This window comes from Sciurus vulgaris (assembly GCF_902686455.1).
Source record: "Sciurus vulgaris genome assembly, chromosome: 8".
Lineage (NCBI taxonomy): Eukaryota > Metazoa > Chordata > Mammalia > Rodentia > Sciuridae > Sciurus > Sciurus vulgaris.
In genome coordinates, this window is record NC_136468.1 from 78,081,966 (window position 1) to 78,101,436 (window position 19,471).

Sequence of the window (19,471 nt, forward strand, 5' to 3'; positions counted from 1 at the left end):
CAGGGCACACCTGGAATGTAGCCTTTGAAGAGCTTCTTTAAAAGCCCCCTGTTCCCCTTGATGGGCAGAATCACAGCCTCTGGAACAGAAGTCCCCTGCATTTCTCCTTTGCTAGCAAAGCAATAAATATTCTTTTTCCTTTTTCTCAAAATCGTGTCCTCATTATTAAATTGGCATCAGGGACAAGTACCAAGCTTTCGGTTACAATTTTTTTTTTTTTTTTCACATAAAAGGTAGTCACTTGCAAATATTAAAGAACTATTACTAGAGTTCAGTAAGTGGTTAGGTATGAGATCAACCCACAAAATAATATGAGATTCCCTATATAAAAGGATTACAACTATAAGAATTAATATTTTTATGGATTCCATTCACAAAATTTGGTAGCTATACTGCCAATATCAATCATAAAATATTGTGAAAAATAAGAAAATTCACTATCACAATACTAAAGCAAAATGAACCTCAAATCCACAAAATGGATTATAAAGTTATTATAAAGGCTTGAAACATGTCAGGCAAAGCACTGCTATTTCAAAATTAAAGTGGACTAGTCACTAATAAAAATTAGTAATTGCAGCATGCATAGTAGCACATGTCTATAGTCCTAGCTGCTTAGGAGGCTGAGGCAAGAGGATCACAAGTTCAAAGACACAGCAATTTAGTGAGACCCTGTCTCAAAATTTAAGAAAAAACATTAAAAAAGGGCTGGGGATGTGGCTCAGTGGTTTAGTACTATTGGGTTCAATCCCTGGAAACCTCCACCCCCCAAAAATATTGTAACTAAAAAGTACAATTAACAGAATGTTCAAAAAGAATAAATTACAAAACCATAATGTTGTCATACTCATTTTGTTTTTATAGCTAATGTTATTAGTGGGTGAATTTATTTTTGTTAATTAAGCAATCAAATCTTCTGTTAATTTCTGGACAAGATTTCAGTTAGAATAATAATGAGTTTAAGTAATTGGGAGGGTGGCTGTCATACTCTTCAACTGTAACTGCAAAGGTATTGGTTTTTCTGCTCCCAGGTGTCATGTAGGAAAAGAATAGAGATGTACTTTAAACATCTTTTAAAGTTCATCTCAACCTCCCCAAATAATACCAATAACCAGGAATGCCACATCTCTTCTTTTCTCAAACTGGTACATAGACCTTTAAGAAAGGACTTCTATGGTGAGGGGAATCAGAAGAGTATTTAAAGTAGGTTTATCTGGATTGGAGGAAATCGGTGACTTTCATGGAAACACAAAAGTCAGAGAAAAAAGGGCTTCTACTGTGAGGAGAAGCCTGAAGACAAATATAATCAATGGAATAAATGGCAAGTCAGATGAGTTTGGGCCAGATGTAAGTCTCAAAGATGGGGGCAGGGGTGAAGAAAGAGACCATAACATTTCAAAATACAGGTTGGAGGGAAAAACTGGATCTAAATGTTAATTCCACCTTAGTAGAATCCCATAATGGGCAAATTTAGGAAAAAGTCAAATATGCTGTAATTATAACAGATTATGATGGCTGCTGGAATCAAGAGCAAACTTACTATGACAAAGTATATGCTTCAGAGAAGAAAGGAGAAAAGTTCAGGAATAGTAGCAAGTGATCCAAAAAGCAGAAAATAATTATTTTTATTTCATAATTAAACAAATATACAAATCATTTGTCTTCCAGTACGAGCCTAAATAAGAAACACTGTTATATATTGCTTCAATTATTGCAGCTAAACCCTAAGAGTAAAAGCATACAAAGATTTAAAATTTTAGCAATTTACCCAATTGTATTACCAAATCCATTATTTTAAGGGAAACATAACATTCGTCCTTCTTGTCAAAAAACACATTATGCTACTCTTTGTTCTATCCACTCTGAATTAGACTATTGTCAGCCCTTTGAATTTCTCTTTGGTCACAAGTCATTTGTATATGTAGTTGCCTCCCTCTAGAATATTTTTGCTTCCCCCTTCAGATCTCTGGCCTGGATGGGAAATTGTTTTTCATGTCATTCTTCTTCCTTAAAGTCTATATTGATCTTCCTGTTTAAATTGAATAGACCCATCTTAGGTTCTCATCATACATCTCCTTTTTAGCTCTTGTCCCCGTCCCAGTAGTGTTATTCTCTCGGGACCTGAAGCTCCAGGCTACAATACCTGATATCACATCGAGTCATCTGTTTTGCTCAAAATGGCATCCTGAGTGTGTGTCATGAACTCCAACCACAGTACGTGTTCAGTACATATTTTGAACAAACATGAAAAATAGAATTTAGGTTACTGGCACTGCATTTGCTGAGGTTCTGCAGTTTTCTCAGCATGTAGATTTTTCTCTTTTCCTATTCTGAGTTTACATTTTGTCTCTCTTTTCCCATCCTTCTCACTCATCATGTATGCCCACTTGTAATGTCCAGTAAAGAAGTTTCTGTTTCAAGGTTCCAATTCTTCTAGTAAACTATCATTCCAACTCTCAGGACCCATTTGTTTCTGGTTGGTACCCCAATTCACATAAGACATGGGATAAGAAAGAGAAAGCAATCAAATAATTATTACACGTTTAATAAAAAATGCTGTCCTTGTTCTATGTCATATCATCTCAGATTCTATGCACAATGTATCACATCACCCTAGAAAATCAACTCTCCTGACCAAATGCTTAATAGGAGTGGTGCATCATTATAATGTAAAAATAATAATATTTTGTGATTATTTTTGTTCCTGGGCATGATACTTTGTTTTAAAGACAGAGAATTAATCATTTACATTTCTTTAATTTGCAATATTGGGAAAGTTTCAGGCAGTAAGAAAGAGGGAGAGAAAAAGGGTCTCTCTAAATAAAGATTCCAAAAAATCATTATTCGTATCACAGAAACCACTCAGATATGCACAATAACACTGAGTTTTGGTAGAGAAGAAAAAGAGAAGATGTGTACCTAGAAGACTTGGTCTTGTGTGTTTCAGCTAATTCTTACAACAGAAATGAGCCAATACAAAGAAAAATTTCCTGAATCTAAATCCTCCACTCCTACATTACCCATTACTAGGTTGAGGAATGGATTTCCATTCAACTTGCTAACAGTGACCCAGACCTCATTCTGTCAAGCTGCAGTGATCAGAAGGTTTATTTATAAACATACTCTGTATCCTTTTGTTTAAATGAAGCCCAACTGAATGAAATCTGGAAGTAGTTCTGAGTTTAGGCTTCAAAGATAAAGAGGTTCCCTGCTACAGACTGAATATATATCTCCCCCCAAAATTTGTACAATGAAACCTAACCCTCAATGTGATGGTATTAGAAAGTGAAGTGCTCTGGTAGTTTATTATACCATGAGGTCAGAGCCTTTAAATCATTAGTGGGATTAGTGCCCTCAAAAAAGAAACCCAGAGAGCCCTTGTAACCTTCAACTATGTGAAGACACCATGAGAATATGATGTATTAACCAGGAAGTAGGCCCTTCGAAAACACTAAGGGCGTGGCCAAGAAACCATTTGATAAGATTAGTATGGACCAGCCATCTCAACAGAAGCCAGGAGCTACTTTTCAATACAATAACAATTGGAAGATCACTGGGGTCTGGTCTTACAGTATCAGAGTACAAGGGCTCTGGAAGCAGAGCACTTTCAAAGGAGGGCTGCCCCAAGTGCAGCTCTTATGGGCCACAGGGATGCCCAGGCCATGATGGCTGACTATCTACAGGACACAGGCAGCACATTCTGGCAGCAACCATGCAGAGTGCCCAGAGGTTAAGGCTGCTTACATTAAGGTTCCAAAAGGTAGATTCCAGCTTTGAAGAGCTGAGGCAATGGAACCTCTCATTCACTCATCTCCTCCTCCCAGTGGGAAGAGAATCCAGGCAGAGAACCCTGTGGAGGTGGGGTCACTGCATATAGCCCACACTAGGGCAATGCCTAGTGGAACTGTGAAGGTGGGGTTGCCTAGAACCTTGGGGGTGGCAGGATCACCCTGACCCCTCAAGTGGGTCTGGAAGGCTAAGTATGGAGCCAAAGGAGATTATTCTCAAGATTTAAAGTATAATGGAGTACAAAGGATCTTTGGAACTCTTAGGTAAGATTTAGTACCAAAACTAAAGTAAAATTAAAAGTATTTGCTGGCTTTTGTTTGCTTGCTTTGTTTTCAAGAGACTGTTGTTTTGAATGTGCAAAGAAATCTTCAGCAATTACTTCTTAACTTTGGCAGGCTCCACTGCTTGATGCCAGTGAGCACGACAGGCAGTCTCACCTTAGATCAGCATTAGGCAGGTGCCCACTGTCACTCCTGGAACCCACGTGGGGCCAGCGCCTGCCCGCAGCCCTGGGCCTCGTGTTCTGTCCAGCACCAGGCCTCCAGAAACACTTCCGTGAGACATTCTAGGCAGCACTTATGAATCCTGACTTGTGAGAACAACTCTTTAGTAAAACAGGGCGGGGGTGGGAGTCCCAGCTACTCAATTAGACATCTTTTTTCCTTCCTTTTTTTTTTTTTCTTTGACAAATTAGCCCCCCAAAAAGGTGAAATGTTTTGTTTTGAACCTGTATTAAGCATGCCCTAAGGATTAGGTGTCTGATCTGTATAGTATGTTCCATCAAAAATATTTATTACTAGTGCTTTATGCTCCTGAGTAAACATGCATTTTAAATGGAGTTCACTGGGCAGAATTTCCCCTTTAATATAGATAGAAACATTCTTTATCAGAGATTTAGGACACCATTTTGCTAACTGGTAAATAAAAACAAATGTAAATATGTAAGAATGTTTACTTGTTGCACATAACTTTTTGGTATAAAATAAATGTAGAAGTTACCTGTGGGGGGGAAAAAAAAGAGTGACTCCAGACTTTGTAAAGGTAAAATAGTACTCAAAAAGTGAAATTAGAGGGCAAAATGACACAGAAAAGGCCTGAGAATATAGGTGAGCCTGATATTACCAAGACTTACTTTTTAAAAATATGGTTGAAATACAGCTAAATCAATCTCAAAAATATCCAGAATGCTTATTAAAAAAAAAAAAACCCACAAATTTAATCATAAAGCAAAGATATTATGAAAAGTTCTAAATCAATCTTGAGACCAAGAGGTCTCTGATAGAAAGTGTTTATTAAGCTTCCACAGATGCTAGCCAAAAATAAAAGGATTAATACTGGGACCAATTCCCTACGCCACCAGCAGCATTGCCTAATAGCAGTTGGGAGAAGGGCCATGAGATCTAAGGACTAGAATATTTTATAATAAAATTTGAGAGAAGAAACAAGCCTTTACATTGAACTTACATTAGCTATAGGTAAGAGGGGAAGGAAAATAGGGAGCAAAGTCCTGGGATTGTAGAACATCCATAAAGAGAAGCTTTTGCTGCTCCTTGGCTGGATGGCTCTAGAAGCAGAATGTGATATTATTTTGAAGGCTAATCTTCAATCTACAGGAAAGGAGCATGGAGTGGGTTTTCTTTATAGATTTAGCTTGAAGTTGTCAGTTAAAACAAACTTATCTCTTTCCTTTTTCTATCATCTGGCCTTTAACTTAATTTGGGATATCTCAGAATTATTCTTTTATGAACTATATCAAACTTTTCTAAGAAAAAAAATTTGTAATGATTACTTACCAGTGTACTGGTATTATAGTCTACATTTTTTATATTGCACTTAAAAAATTTTTTTAGTTGTAGATGGACACAATACTTTTATTCATTCATTTTTATGTTGTGCTGAGAATTGAACCCAGTGCCTCACACATTAGGCATTTTCTCTATCACTAAACCACAACCCTAGCCCCTACATTACATTTCTTTAAAGTAGAGAACACACTTGATTAAATAAATAACAAAAGGAAATGCTCTTGACCAATATCTCAAAACTATATTATTCCAACATGCCTAAGCAAGCACTGGGCAAAAATGGAGGATTTTCTACCTTTTTTAAATCAGTTGTTACATGCTCTTTGCTCGTAGCAAAACAGAAAAACCTACAAAAGGATTTTTAAACAGGCATGATTTCAGTTGCACAGCCAGAAGGTTTTAATAAATCTGAACAAGTACAGTGTCAAGCACAGGTTAATATATACCTCTATGAAGACCTCTGTTTGGTCCTTGAATGCTTTGTGGTTAGGTAAGACTTTATTATGTAAACTACATATTGAGCTTTATGCCTTGTAATTATGGTTAAATGTTATTTGTGAAAGTTTCTTCAACTTATTGGGAATTTTGCTTCCTCAGCTGGCAGCAATTACAGACTCAAAGACCACCAGACATAATTCTGCAGCCCCTTTTGGGATCCACAAGCTTGTTATGAGCACTTAATAGCAAGCGTAAAGGAACATTATACTTTGATAATAAACAAAGCCAGAGGGAAGGTTATTCTTTTCCATTAAAAAAAAATCCTGTTCATAAATGATTCAAAAACGAAAAGAAAAATGGCCATTCTACCAACATATGCAACTTTATCTGCAATCAGAGCCACTGTAAGCAGTACTTTCTGTACTTTGAAAGTAACAGCTCACACAAATCACTAACTACTTCTTGCTCAGTCAGGACATTCATCGAACAAAGCCATTTCCATATGAGCAACCACAAACATTTCTAGCTTCAGTTGTTAATCTCCCATGAAAAATTATTTCCATACTATTTTTAACTTGTATATGGTAATGATTATCTGTTTATCTCTGAAGCATGAAAACTCTTACAGTGCCCTTTATAAAGTATTTATGTACCATTTTCCCTTCCATATCGTTGGCAAATGGAAGATTCACATTTTTCTCCCAGGAAAGAAAGTTGAGAAGCATACTGCTTTCTTTTGAACTGGTTCCTTTGCTATGGCCCAAATTCTCACTTTTGGGACTACTTACTCAGCAATAGCCTTTCAATTTCACCTTTAAAAATTCAATTTTGTGAAACCAATTACTATGGGAAAGGAGATTAAATAAATGGTAAATAAAATATATAATTTACCTTGGTTACATAAAAATAAGATTATTAAGTATTATACTATAATGTAGAAATTGTTATTTCATGATTACAGGAATCTATTCAAGATATTTAAACACAGACCTAAGCTCCAAAATACTTGTGTGCTTTTTACTAAGTGTTGTAAATTAATTCATTTGATATACTAGTTTATCATTACAGATGAAAAAAACAAACTTTACAAAAGTTAAGTATCTAACCCAAGTCTACAAAACAAATAAGTGATGGTTTTGAGCATAAAACTCAGTTCCATCTGAATTTTAAAATAATTTTCTTTTTGTGACTTTAAGCTCTATCCTTCTTAAAGTTTAAAAATGACCCAGTGACAAACTAGACTGACTTCAAAAATGCAGATCTTGAAGCAGAGTTACAAATTAATGCAAGCAATTGCTAACTACCATATGGTCCTTGTTTGTAAGGAACTCACAGTTTAGTGCTGCAGACCAAAAAAAAAAAAAAAAAGGTATTTCCATAATGTCTTTTAAAGCTGTCTCCAATATGTCAAATATGTGGAACAAGAGCATATCACTGAGAAGGATTTATGGAAAGAAGTAGGTGTCTACTGTTTATTGGGGTATGGAAACTAGTGAGACAGACAGATGGACAGATAGATGTAGATTTTTAGATAAATTTATTTTAAAATTATTTCCAACATCTGAGAGATTTGAGCTCTAGCTATGTGTATGTATTTCTATCTCTTTTATGTAGTAACCTACATGCTATGGTTTCAATGTTTTGTGTACCTACAAAATTCATATCTTAATATCCTAACCTCCAAATTGATGGTATTAAGAGGTGGGGCTTTTAGGAAGTAAGTAGGTCAGGAGGGTGGAGATCTCATTAATGAGGTTAGTGACCTGATAAAAAAGAGTCCAGAGAACTGCCCTGCCCCTTCTACCAGGTGAGGACATAGAGAAAAGCATCAGACGAACCAGGAAAGAGGTCCTCTCCAGAAAAGAATGTGCCAGAGACTCAATCTTGGTCTTCACAGGCTTCAAAATTATAAGTAATTTATTTCTGCTCTCCCACTTCATGGTAATGTTTCTTTTTAAAAGCAGCTCCAAAAGACTAAGGCAACATAGGAAGGAAATGGAATGAATGAATGAAAACAGACTTATGTACTTTATTTGATATAATCCTGCATTTTAAAAGTTTTTCTATGAAAAGCATGGGATCATGAATTAACTTAATTTTTAAAAAAATGATAATAGCACCAAAGAAAAAAAACCTTCAAAATTAAACACCCAAAGGAGGGCTGAAGTGTTAGAGAGAGCTACACTAAAATCTCCATTTATTAGCACATGATTAAGAGTATTATAAAATATTCACATTAATTTTCAATTGTTCTAACAAGACATTTAAGTCTTCTATCAGCTAGACTGTCCTATTCTTGAGTTTTTCATTTACCTAGATGGTTCTACTTTTTCATAAGTATTTCATATAGAAAAATATCTTGGGAATAAATCTAATGAACAATTTTGAGATGGATTTAAAATTAACTATGACCTTTGCTTTTTCGTTACCATGTTTTATGTAGTATACAAACAATCCATGATGAATTGTAAATGTTTGCCATTATAATCTTGCACAAAATATGAGTATTGGGTGTTCATTAAACTAGCAATGCTTTATTAAGACCTTAGGAAAATGTCATGTAGGAAAAACATTTCGCAATGTGAGTTTTATTCATTTTTGAAGTGACAAAAAGTAGGTAACATAAAACTAAGATGACAATAAAATCAACATGCTGTGAAAATCAAAGTTAATAGCTCAAAAACCATTTATACGTAAGTGAGATAATTCACTAACTGAACCCTTTATTGTAAAGATATTTATGTGAAAACAAGATCATGGTTTTTAGAGAATGTCTGCTCTACTTACCACCTACCATAACCATCCTTAAGGTAGGACAAACCATTGACAGAGAAGTATCTATTAGAAACTCCTCAAGGACACAATTTGTCTGCAGTAGAACTGGGAAAGTACTCCATTTGAGAATGAAGAGGAATATGTAAAATTATGTTTGAGTACAGTCTGAGAAATACTGAAAACAAATTTGAAGTCCTTTCAATACTAACCAAGAATCTTTTAAAATCATTCAAGAGCTTTTAAGTGAACATCAGAGGGAATATAAATTATACTACAAGTCCACATTTACCTGTATTAACCTGTGCTTCATGTTTTATCTACCAATAATAAGGTATGAGCTTATAACTGCAATCCTACACAAGCTCCAAAACCTAAACACAAGGACAACTGTAACGTGATCTTGACAAACTTTTATTATACAAAAGTTCCTACATATTTAAGAAGTATTTTTTGTTTAAAATTATTTTATATTTTGACCAATACTAGGGAGTAAGAAACATTAGTAAGAATATCTATTAAACGTTTTAAAAAGCCTAAATTCTCTCTTTATCACTAGCTGACTCGTTATGAAAAAGAGGAAGAGGCAGCAGTTGGTCTTAGAATACAAGAAGGAAAAGTCAGAGTCTAACGGCAGCTCTTGAGAATGCTGTGATTTTGGGCAACTCACTGAACTTCTCAATTCCCTTTGTCTCTCTCCCTCTCCTCTTCCCTCTATGTGCAAAATAAAGATAATGAAACTTGATCCATCCCATCCCTGAACCTACCTGTTCATGTCAGAATTTTTCTAAGGTTTAAACGAATTGAGAAAGTCCTAATCAATATAATATTTTAAGAATCCTCATACATATTTCATCACTGATTTGCTTGATATTGGGGGAGTGGGAAGGTAAATCAAAACCTTTTATATCATAATATTTTTATGAGCAGATTATATTAAAATAGAAAAAATAATTTAAAACATAATTCTATAAAAATATTTTTTTCTTTCTCTTGCAATTAGAGTATACTGCCTTCACATCTCTGGTGCCAGACATACAGTAAGCACAAACAAACACTGGTCAAGGAAGGAGGGAAAAAATGCATCTCCTAGTGTTATACAGAATGAAATCTGCACAACACAATTTAAGTATTCCTATCATAGAATCTCACACGGTCTTACAGCAGAGTAGATAATCTGCGAGAAGATGGAGAGAAGGATTATATATGACAAATTCCTCTTGGTCCTTCTGGTCAGTCATGCTTGCCACAGACACAATTAAAGATTATTGCTACCTTGCCATCATTAAGATTTTTGCTAAAACAAAAAGTAGAACTGTTTCTTTCATTGTGCTCAAAGGAATACTATACAGGCTAGAACAAAAAAATGAAAATGTAAATACCATACTTGTCTTTTCAAAAATGTACTATGATTTACTACTGGCTTTTAAGTAGTCATATACAACTTAATCATATAAATGACCACCCAGAGAAATAAGTCATAAAGTTGAAATGCCTCAATTAAAGAACCAGAATAGAGGGACAGAAGTGAATCTTTCCCTTTATGGTCCAATCTACACCCACAGGGGTCTGTAAACCTTTTATAGTGCACAGTTAGAAACCACAGCCTTATATAATGCTTTTTATCTAAGTCTTATGCAGAACAACCTTTTTATCTCAGCAGTAGACTTTTGGAGAAAGCAGGTTCAATGGGCATCAGAAATGTCCTAGTATGTCCTTTATATTTGTTTCAAATAATATTGAAACAAATTCTAAATTTCTGCCATTTCTTACAAATAGAATAGTTTTTAACATTGGGGAGTGGGCAGAAAAACTGCTGAGAATGAATCATTCTAATCGTACTCATCATTCATGTGGTATAAACAGGTATTTTTCGAGGACCCAGGCACTACAGATGGGTGTGGAAAATTCCACAAGGAAAAAAAAATTGGCATTTTGCACATGAATGCCTAAGAATGGTCAATTGACCTGATATCAGGAACCTTTTCCTTAGTCCTCCCCACTTGTTCAAGGAATGCCCTGCTTCCTGTATGTTCTTCCATCTAGGTCAGTTGGTATTCTAGCACAGAAGTAGATACTGCCCTCAAACCAATCTAGGCTGCCCCTGATTTTCTAATTAAAACGACTTTGACACACAGCTATCCATTCACCTATGATTTGTCCATGCTGCTTTTGCACAGTACAGCAGAGTTGAGAACCCAGAACACGTGTATCTTCTTACTCTTCATATGAAAAAGAAAACTACTTCACAACAATGTAAAAACAAATGTTTTGATACCTAGATTTTTAAATAAACCATTCCTGAAATTCATAACATTCAAAAGCTAGATTTTATATGAAATTCCAAAACCAACTTTGCCATATTTTTGCTAATGCATATAAGTTCAAAAATAGACTCAAAATTAGATAAAAGTTGTACAGAAATTTTGATTTGTATTCTACAAAGTCTAAAACATCTGAAATATTAAACAAAAGTGATTTAAGTGAACAAGGTAAAAGTGAATATTCAAACGTCATTTTAAAGGGCAAATTCAAAATATATCATATATATCCTGCCATTCACTCTATTTATTATCTTGATTGGGCTAATTATTAGCATGTTAGATTATTTAACTACATTTGAAAGTGCATAAAACAAAACTTCAGCAAAACATTTGTAGAACTGATTTTATGCAAGACTGGATCTTTCATTAACAAAATATGCATGTACTCATCTACCAAGATCAAACATTTAACTTATATATCGATTTACAAAAGAACCACATTTAATATGAAAAGGTTTCTTCTTTCAAGAGTAATATTCATCCTCTTTTTCCACTGGAACCAGGGAGGGTGCCTAAGAGAAGAAAAAAAAGGTTCCTCCCATGCCAGAAACCCTTAAGACAAAGTGACAGAAGAGTTGAAGGTAAAGTGCCTAAGAAAGAAGCTTGCATGAAAGATGCTTTGAAAGGTAAGGAGGAAGCTTATCTAGGAAAAAGCCAAGCATTACCACAAGGAATATAGGCATATATACAGAACTGAGATTCGAATGGCTAGGATGGCAAGAAAAGCTGGCAATTTCTACATACTTGCAAAAGCCAAACTGGCATTTGTCATTAGGATCAAAGGTATCAATAGTGTGAGCACAAAGGTCCATAAGGTGCTACAAGTACTTCACCTTTGCCAGATATTCAGTCGCACCTTCATTAAGCTCAAGAAGGCTTCAATTAACATATTGAGGATTGTGGAACCATATATTGCATGGGGGTACCCAAACCTGAAGTCAGCTAATCCACAAGCATGGGTATTGCAAAATAAATAAATGAAATGCCTTGACAGATAACACTTTGATTGCTCAGTCTCTTGGTAAATATGACATCATCTGCATGGAGGGTCTGATTCATGAGATCTACAAGGTTGGAAAACACTTCAAAGAAGTGAATAACTTCCTGTGGTCCTCCAAATTATCTTCTTCATGAGGTGGAATGAAGAAAAAGACCACCCACTTTGTAGATGGTATTAGATGCTAGCAACACGGGAGATCAGATCAACAGTCTTACTGGAAGGAAGAACTAAGGTATGTACCATAGTATTTTTGTAATCTGGCCAGTTAATAAATAGTATCTGCTTTCACAAAAAAAAAAAAAAAAAAAAAAAGTAAAGTTCAGTATTACATTAAAGAGATTGTATGGGAAGAGAAAGACTACACTTTGAGATGCTTGGTAACTTAAATATAAATGTGGATAAAATTTTTGGATTTTGAGTTATTCTTAGTCAAGCAATTGTTCTAAATAGTTCACTCTTCTTAAAGAGAAGTAAAATCTGTGATAAGTTTTCTCCTAGGTTTGTATTTACACACTAACATTTTAAATTCCTTTGGATACCAGCATACCTTACACCAAATGCAACATCTACAGTTTAAGCATAGATATGTAATAAATCTCTTGAGACTAATGTATGATCCAAAATTCTATTCAGTAGTAAATTATAATGAGATGCTAAGCATTTTTAGATTTGTAGGCGTCATGTCTTATCCAATCATCAGCAAGAAGAATAATGAATCTCAACACTAGTTTGTCTGCAACTTGGTTTCTTCATGTTCACAAGTTTTACAGTAACATTTCACCAAGGTGATTTAAAATTGAATAATAAATGCCTATAATATATCAAGAACAAATAATTATAGTAAATTTATAACTGCATAGACTTGGCAGTTATATACTATATTTTAAACTCACCATCAACAAATAATCTTCAGGCTGGGAGTGGTGACACATGCCTATAATGGCTCAGGAAGCTGAGGCAGGAGGATGGAGAGTTCAAAGCCAGCCTCTGCAAAATTGAGGAACTAAGCAACTCAGAGAGATACCGTCTCTAAATAAAATACAAAATAGGGCTGGAGATGTGGCTCAGTGGTCGATTGCCCCTGAGTTCAATCCCCCATATCCCAAAAAACAAAACAAAACAAAAATAATAATAATCATCTCCAGAAAAGGAAGATACACTTTCTGACTTGTAACTGGCTGAGTTAATGTGTACAAAGCACTGAGAATAAAGCCTGTTGTAAGACAAACAGCATACAAACTCTGCACCATGATCACCATTACTACCACCTCCACTTTCATCACATCTTAGAAATAAAATTTTAAAAATTTACCTAAAGACAATTTTCCTCTCTGGCAGTGAAGCACTTGAAAGTACAAGAGACAAAAACGTATGCCTCTGAATATTTATAAGGTGAAAACTTCCACTATTAAGAAAAGGATTATAAAATACTCAAGGAATGAAAAAACTTCTCTTATGAAACAATTTCAAGACTAAAGTCAGTGGAAATTCAGCACCAGGAAAGTATAGCAATAAAATCTATAGACTGTGAGCTCCATTTCAACTGGGATAAATAAGACAATGAGCATTTGTTTGTAGCAACCAGTTTATGATAACCTGAAGCAAAGCAACAACAAGGTCACTGGATGTCCAACTGTTACTCATTCTCCAAAGTAGTCCTGAACATTAGTTTAGTAACATAAATGAAACCTATTTTCCTCTGACAGGGGATGGCTAGCTACTGGTTTCTATGGTCATATACAAAGTGCTAATGTATCTACCATCATTCTTGCTAACTGCTAGCACATCACAGTGACAATGACATAGGCAACAGAATGAGGAAGCATGGTCAAATGATCTGTCGGATTTAGGGTAGTTTTCAGAAAAGACATTACCAGAGGAACCACCTAGGAAACCATTGTGGATGTCTTGCCAAGAAGTAAGCAGCACCTGAACAACAATGATCACAGTGAGAACAAAAACTTTTTTTAAAAAATTAAAAAAAAAGAAGTGAGAAATGTCAGAAAATAGAAGAATGTGAATTCAAATACTAATGGGTAATGTTGACAACTTTTCAGTCTGTGTCCCTCACCACCAGAAATTAAATATTTGACAGTCATTAGTGACTTTGTGGGACCTCTGGGAACTAGCGAATACGCTACAAAACCCAGGTAAGGCCCAATACTGAGAAGAAATGCTTTAAGAAGATAGGCCTGAATTGGAAATCCATATGCAACAGAATGAAACTAAACCCACATCTTTCACCATGCACGAAACTAAACTCAAAATGGATTAAGGACCTCAGAATCAGACCAGAGACCCTGCAGATTATAGAAGAAAAGGTAGGTCCAGATCTTCAACATGTCGGCTTAGGACCAGACTTCCTCAACAGGACTCCCATAGCACAAGAAATAAAAGCAAGAATCAATAACTGGGATAGATTCAAACTAAAAAGCTTTCTCTCAGCAAAGGAAACTATCAGCAATGCGAAGAAAGAGCCTACAGAGTGGGAGAATATCTTTGCCAATCATACTTCAGATAGAGCACTAATCTCCAGAATCTATAAAGAACTCAAAAAACTCTACATCATAAATACAAATAATCCAATCGACAAATGGGCTAAGGAAATGAATAGACACTTCACAGAAGAAGATCTACAAGCAATCAACAAACATATGGAAAAATGTTCAACATCTCTAGTAATAAGAGAAATGCAAATCAAAACTTCCCTAAGATTCCATCTCACTCCAATTAGAATGGCGATTATCAAGAATACAAGCAACAACAGGTGTTGGCGAGGATGTGGGGAGAAAGGTACACTCATACATTACTGGTGGGGCTGCATATTAGTGCAGCCACTCTGGAAAGCAGTGTGGAGATTCCTCAGAAAGCTTGGAATGGACCCACCATTTGACCCAGCTATCCCACTCCTTGGCCTATACCCAAAGGACTTAAAATCAGCATACTACAGAGATACAGCCACATCAATGTTCATAGCTGCTCAATTGCCAGATTGTGGAACCAACCTAGATGTCCTTCAATTGATGAATGGATAAAGAAACTGTGGTATATATATACAATGGAATATTATTCAGCCATAAAGAATGATAAAATTATGGCATTTGCAGGCAAATGGATGAAATTGGAGAATATCATGCTAAATGAGATAAGCCAATCTTAAAAAACCAAAGGAAGAATGATATCGCTAATAAGTGGATGATGACGACACATAATGGGGGGAGAGAGGGGTTAGTGTTAGGGTTAGAGTTAGGGTTAGGGAGGGGGGCAAGAATGGAGGAAGGAAGGACTGTATAGAGGGAAAAGAGAGGTGGGAGGGGTGGGGGGAAGGGGAAAAAAACAGAATGAATCAAACAACATTACCCTATGTAAATTTATGATTACACAAATGGTATGCCTTTACGCCATGTACAAACAGAGAAACAACATGTATCCCATTTGTTTACAATAAAAAAAAAAAAAAAAGAAAAAGAAGAAGAAGAAGATAGGCCTATGACTGGTAGCCAGCCTTGGACTTTGGTACTATCTGAGGGCCAGAAGCAGCTTTGTCAACATGTGATGTAGTCATCAGCTCTGCTTGCCCATGGTCCTGTCAACATCCCCTTACACCAATGGACTCAAGGAAAGCAATGCCTATTTGTACCAACAATAAAAGGCTTGCCAACCTCAGATACATCTGTAATTTCTGAAGCAAGACAGAAAATTGGGTCTATCCCTCACCCACTTCAGCCCTAAAGTTGTAGTGCTCACCCTAGAGACCTGGAAGCCAGGCTCACAGTAACCCAGGTAACAGACTCACTGATCTCAGACCTGACATCAGTCCCTAAACAGCACTGTGACTAAGATCCAGCCTCATTCCATCCAGCCAAGAGGCAGGCCTGCTCTCTGACACCCATCAAGAAGCCTAACCCATAGGTGCCCCTGGTAACAGGCTTACAAAACCTCAGACCTGACTTTGTCTGAAGCACACTGTGACCCAGCCCTAGTACCCTCAGGGAAACAGGAAAAGCCATACCCCTTAAAGTCAAACTCCTAGTAATGGGACATCTGTGGACCTGATAGAGAACCTGGCAGCTATCACAAGTCCAGCCTACTTGAACACAATCCCAGGGACGGTCTTATCAGTCAGGAGGTCTGTACCTTCCCAACCTAGTAAAGATTCCAAGAGGTGTCTTCTCCTTCCAGATAGACATCCATGCAAGGCAACACAGATCCCAGAGAACCAGGCAAACATAATGCCACAAATAGAAACTAATAAATCTCCAGAAACCAAATCTAAGAAATGGAGATCCATGAACCTCTTTATAAAGAATTCAAAATAATCATGACTAAGAAGCTCAATAAACTATAAGAGTACATGGATAAACAACTAAATAAAATCAGGAAAATCACATATGAACAAATTGAGAGGATTAATAATGAAATAAAAACCACTGAAAAGACCCCCAAGCTGACTTCAACAACATATTAAATGGATCTTACACCATGAATTAATGGAATTCATTCCTGGGATATAAAAATGGTTCAACATATGCAAGTCAACAAATATGGCATAAAAACCATATGATCATCTCTATAGATGTATAAAAGGCATGAACAAAATTGCAAATACTATTATGATTAAAAACTCTCACCAAATTGGAGGATGGTACCTCAATATAATAAAGGCTATACATCACAAGCACAACAACTAGCATTATATCAAGTGCTTTCATTTCTCTACACCATAAAATATTTCTATAAATTATAAATTATCCAAAAAAATTAAGAAAATAATCCTATATATTATAATGTTATAAATAGGAATAAATTTAACCAAGGAACCAAAATATCTGAAATGTACTGAAAATATCAAAACACTGATGAAAGAAAATAAAATGACACAAATAAATGAAAGATATCCCACGTTCATTGACTGGAAGAACTAATACTTTTTAAATGTTAATAACTACCCAGATATATTTAAGAGTTAATACAATACCAACCAAAATTGAAATGGCCTACTTCACAAAAATTGAAACAATCCTACAATTCATTTGAAACCACACATACACACATACCAAAAAAACAAAACAAAACAACAACAAAAACAAATAGCCACAGCAACCTTGAGCAAATGGAGCAGTGGCATAAAAACAGACATATAAGTCAAGGAAACAGAATAAATAGCCAAGAAATAACCCATGTTCACAATCATTTGATCTTCCACAAGTGTGCCATGAACACACACAAAAAATAAGAATTTCTTTAACAAATGGTACTGGCAAAACAAGTAAAGAAAACAAGAATTTCTTTAATGAATGGTACTGGCAAAACTGGATATTCATATGAAAAGGAATGAAATTGGACCCTTATCTCATTACACATAAAGCAGTACATTCAAACTATGTTAAAGATTTAAATATAAGAATTACAACGAAAACTACTGGAATAAAACAAATGCCTTTTTGACCATTGGTCTGAGCAATAAAGCAACAAAGGACAAATAGAATTGAATCAAACTAAAAAAAATTTGCCTAGTAAAGGGAATGAACGAAAGAATGGAAACACAGTCTACCAAACAGGAGAAAATATTTGCAAGTTATTCACCTGATAAAGAGTTTAAATTCAAGGTACATAAGAAATTCAAATTATAAATATAAATTAAAAAGCATCTGACAATACACACCACAAGAGAAGAAATACAATGGTCAACAGGTATATAAAAATGTGTTCATCAATGCTAATCATCCAGGAAATAGTTATCAAAGCCACTTAAACTTTCTATAACACATTAGATATCATCAAAGATAAAATATACATAAAAGATATGCAGAATGTCTATACTGTTGTTGAGAATTCAATTGGTACACCTATTATGGAAAACAGTATGAAGACTAATTTAAAAATTAAAAATAGAACTGTCATACAGTCCAGAAATAGCACTTCTGGTTATATGTTCAGAATATAAAATCATTATCTCAAATAGACATCTGCATACCCATGTTCCTTGCAGCATTAATCACAATAGCCAGATATGGAAATAACCTACATGTCCATTGAAAAATGAAGAGATAGTGAAAATTTGAATTAGATAAAATTATTTAGCTAAAAAAAGGAAATTCTGCCATTTGAAACAACATGGATGTACCTGTGTGATGTTATTCAGCATTTCAATGCAGTTAACAATCCTTGAGATAATCAACTTAAAAAGAGGAAAGATTTATTTTGGCTCAGTTTTGTTGGTTTCAATCCATGGTGTATTGACCTCATTGCTTTGAGTCTGTGGCAGTGTAGTACATTATGGTGGAAGAGCATCGCACTGAAAGGGAAATCCTTACCTTATGGCCAGAAGTAAGAAAAAGAAGAGGAGACCAGGTTCCCTTTGAGACCTTACCTCCAATGACCTAAAACCTCATAATAGGCTCGACCCCCTAAAGACTCCGCCACCTTCAAATACCATGAACTGGGGTCCAAGCCTCTAACAAAAAGGCCTTTGGAGGACATTTCATATCCAAACTACAGCATTCTGACCCTGTTCCCAAAGACTTGTGTTCATTGCATAATGCGAAATTCTTTCAGTTCATCTATAGAGTCCCCAAAGTCTTAATTATTTCAACAATGTTCAAAAGTCTAAGTCTGAAGTCTTCTCTGTGGCAAGCTCAGCTATGAGACCCTATAAAAGTCAAAAGAAAGTACACACATACAAGATAACCCTAACCATTCCAAAGGATGGAACAGGAAAATATCAAGGAGGGATCAGAGAAAAGCAAGAACAAAACCCAGCAAAGCAAACATTAAACCCAGCAAGATCAGAGATCTAAGCCTGGGCACACTGTGGCAGGATATGGGTTCCTAAGGGTTTGGGTGGCTTTTGTCTCTATGACTGTGCTGGTTGCATCCCACATGGATGTTTTCTCAAGTTGCCTTTGCATGCTGCATGCAACATTCCTTGGCAGGCATCCCATGTTCCTGGCAGCTCTTCCCTCTACCTGGCCTCCCAGGCTTTCCTTTGAAATCTTGGTGGGAGACACTAAGACTCCACAATTCTTGCATCATGCATGCCTGCAAAACCACTATTACACGGATAACACTAAAATCTGCTGCCAACATGAGCCATTCCTGGGCCAGCTTGAATCACGGCTGCAGTATCCACTGATTGTCTTGAAGGCTAAATGTAGAAAAATAGATCTCAGGGAAGTAATTCTCTAGGCCATCCTGTGTGAGAAAGTGCCCCAAGGCTTTCTATTCAAACAGTATCTGAAATGAATTTATAGTTTTATACCTTTGAGCCTGTGATGGGAGGTGTGTTGACAATTACTGAGGTGCCCTCAAAGAATTGTTCATATTGTCCCAGTGCAGAATAT

General features: G+C 35.8%; 1 protein-coding gene and 1 pseudogene across 2 annotated transcripts in view; one reads left to right on the forward strand and one right to left on the reverse strand.

The window, feature by feature from the left end:
* CRPPA (CDP-L-ribitol pyrophosphorylase A) overlaps positions 1-19,471 on the reverse strand; it is a 369,555-nt gene that overhangs the window by 37,017 nt on the left and 313,067 nt on the right. The window lies entirely within an intron of this gene.
* On the forward strand, positions 11,368-12,938 carry LOC306668488 (large ribosomal subunit protein uL30-like; annotated as a pseudogene). Its single transcript has one exon. The product of its transcript is annotated as a large ribosomal subunit protein uL30-like (transcript).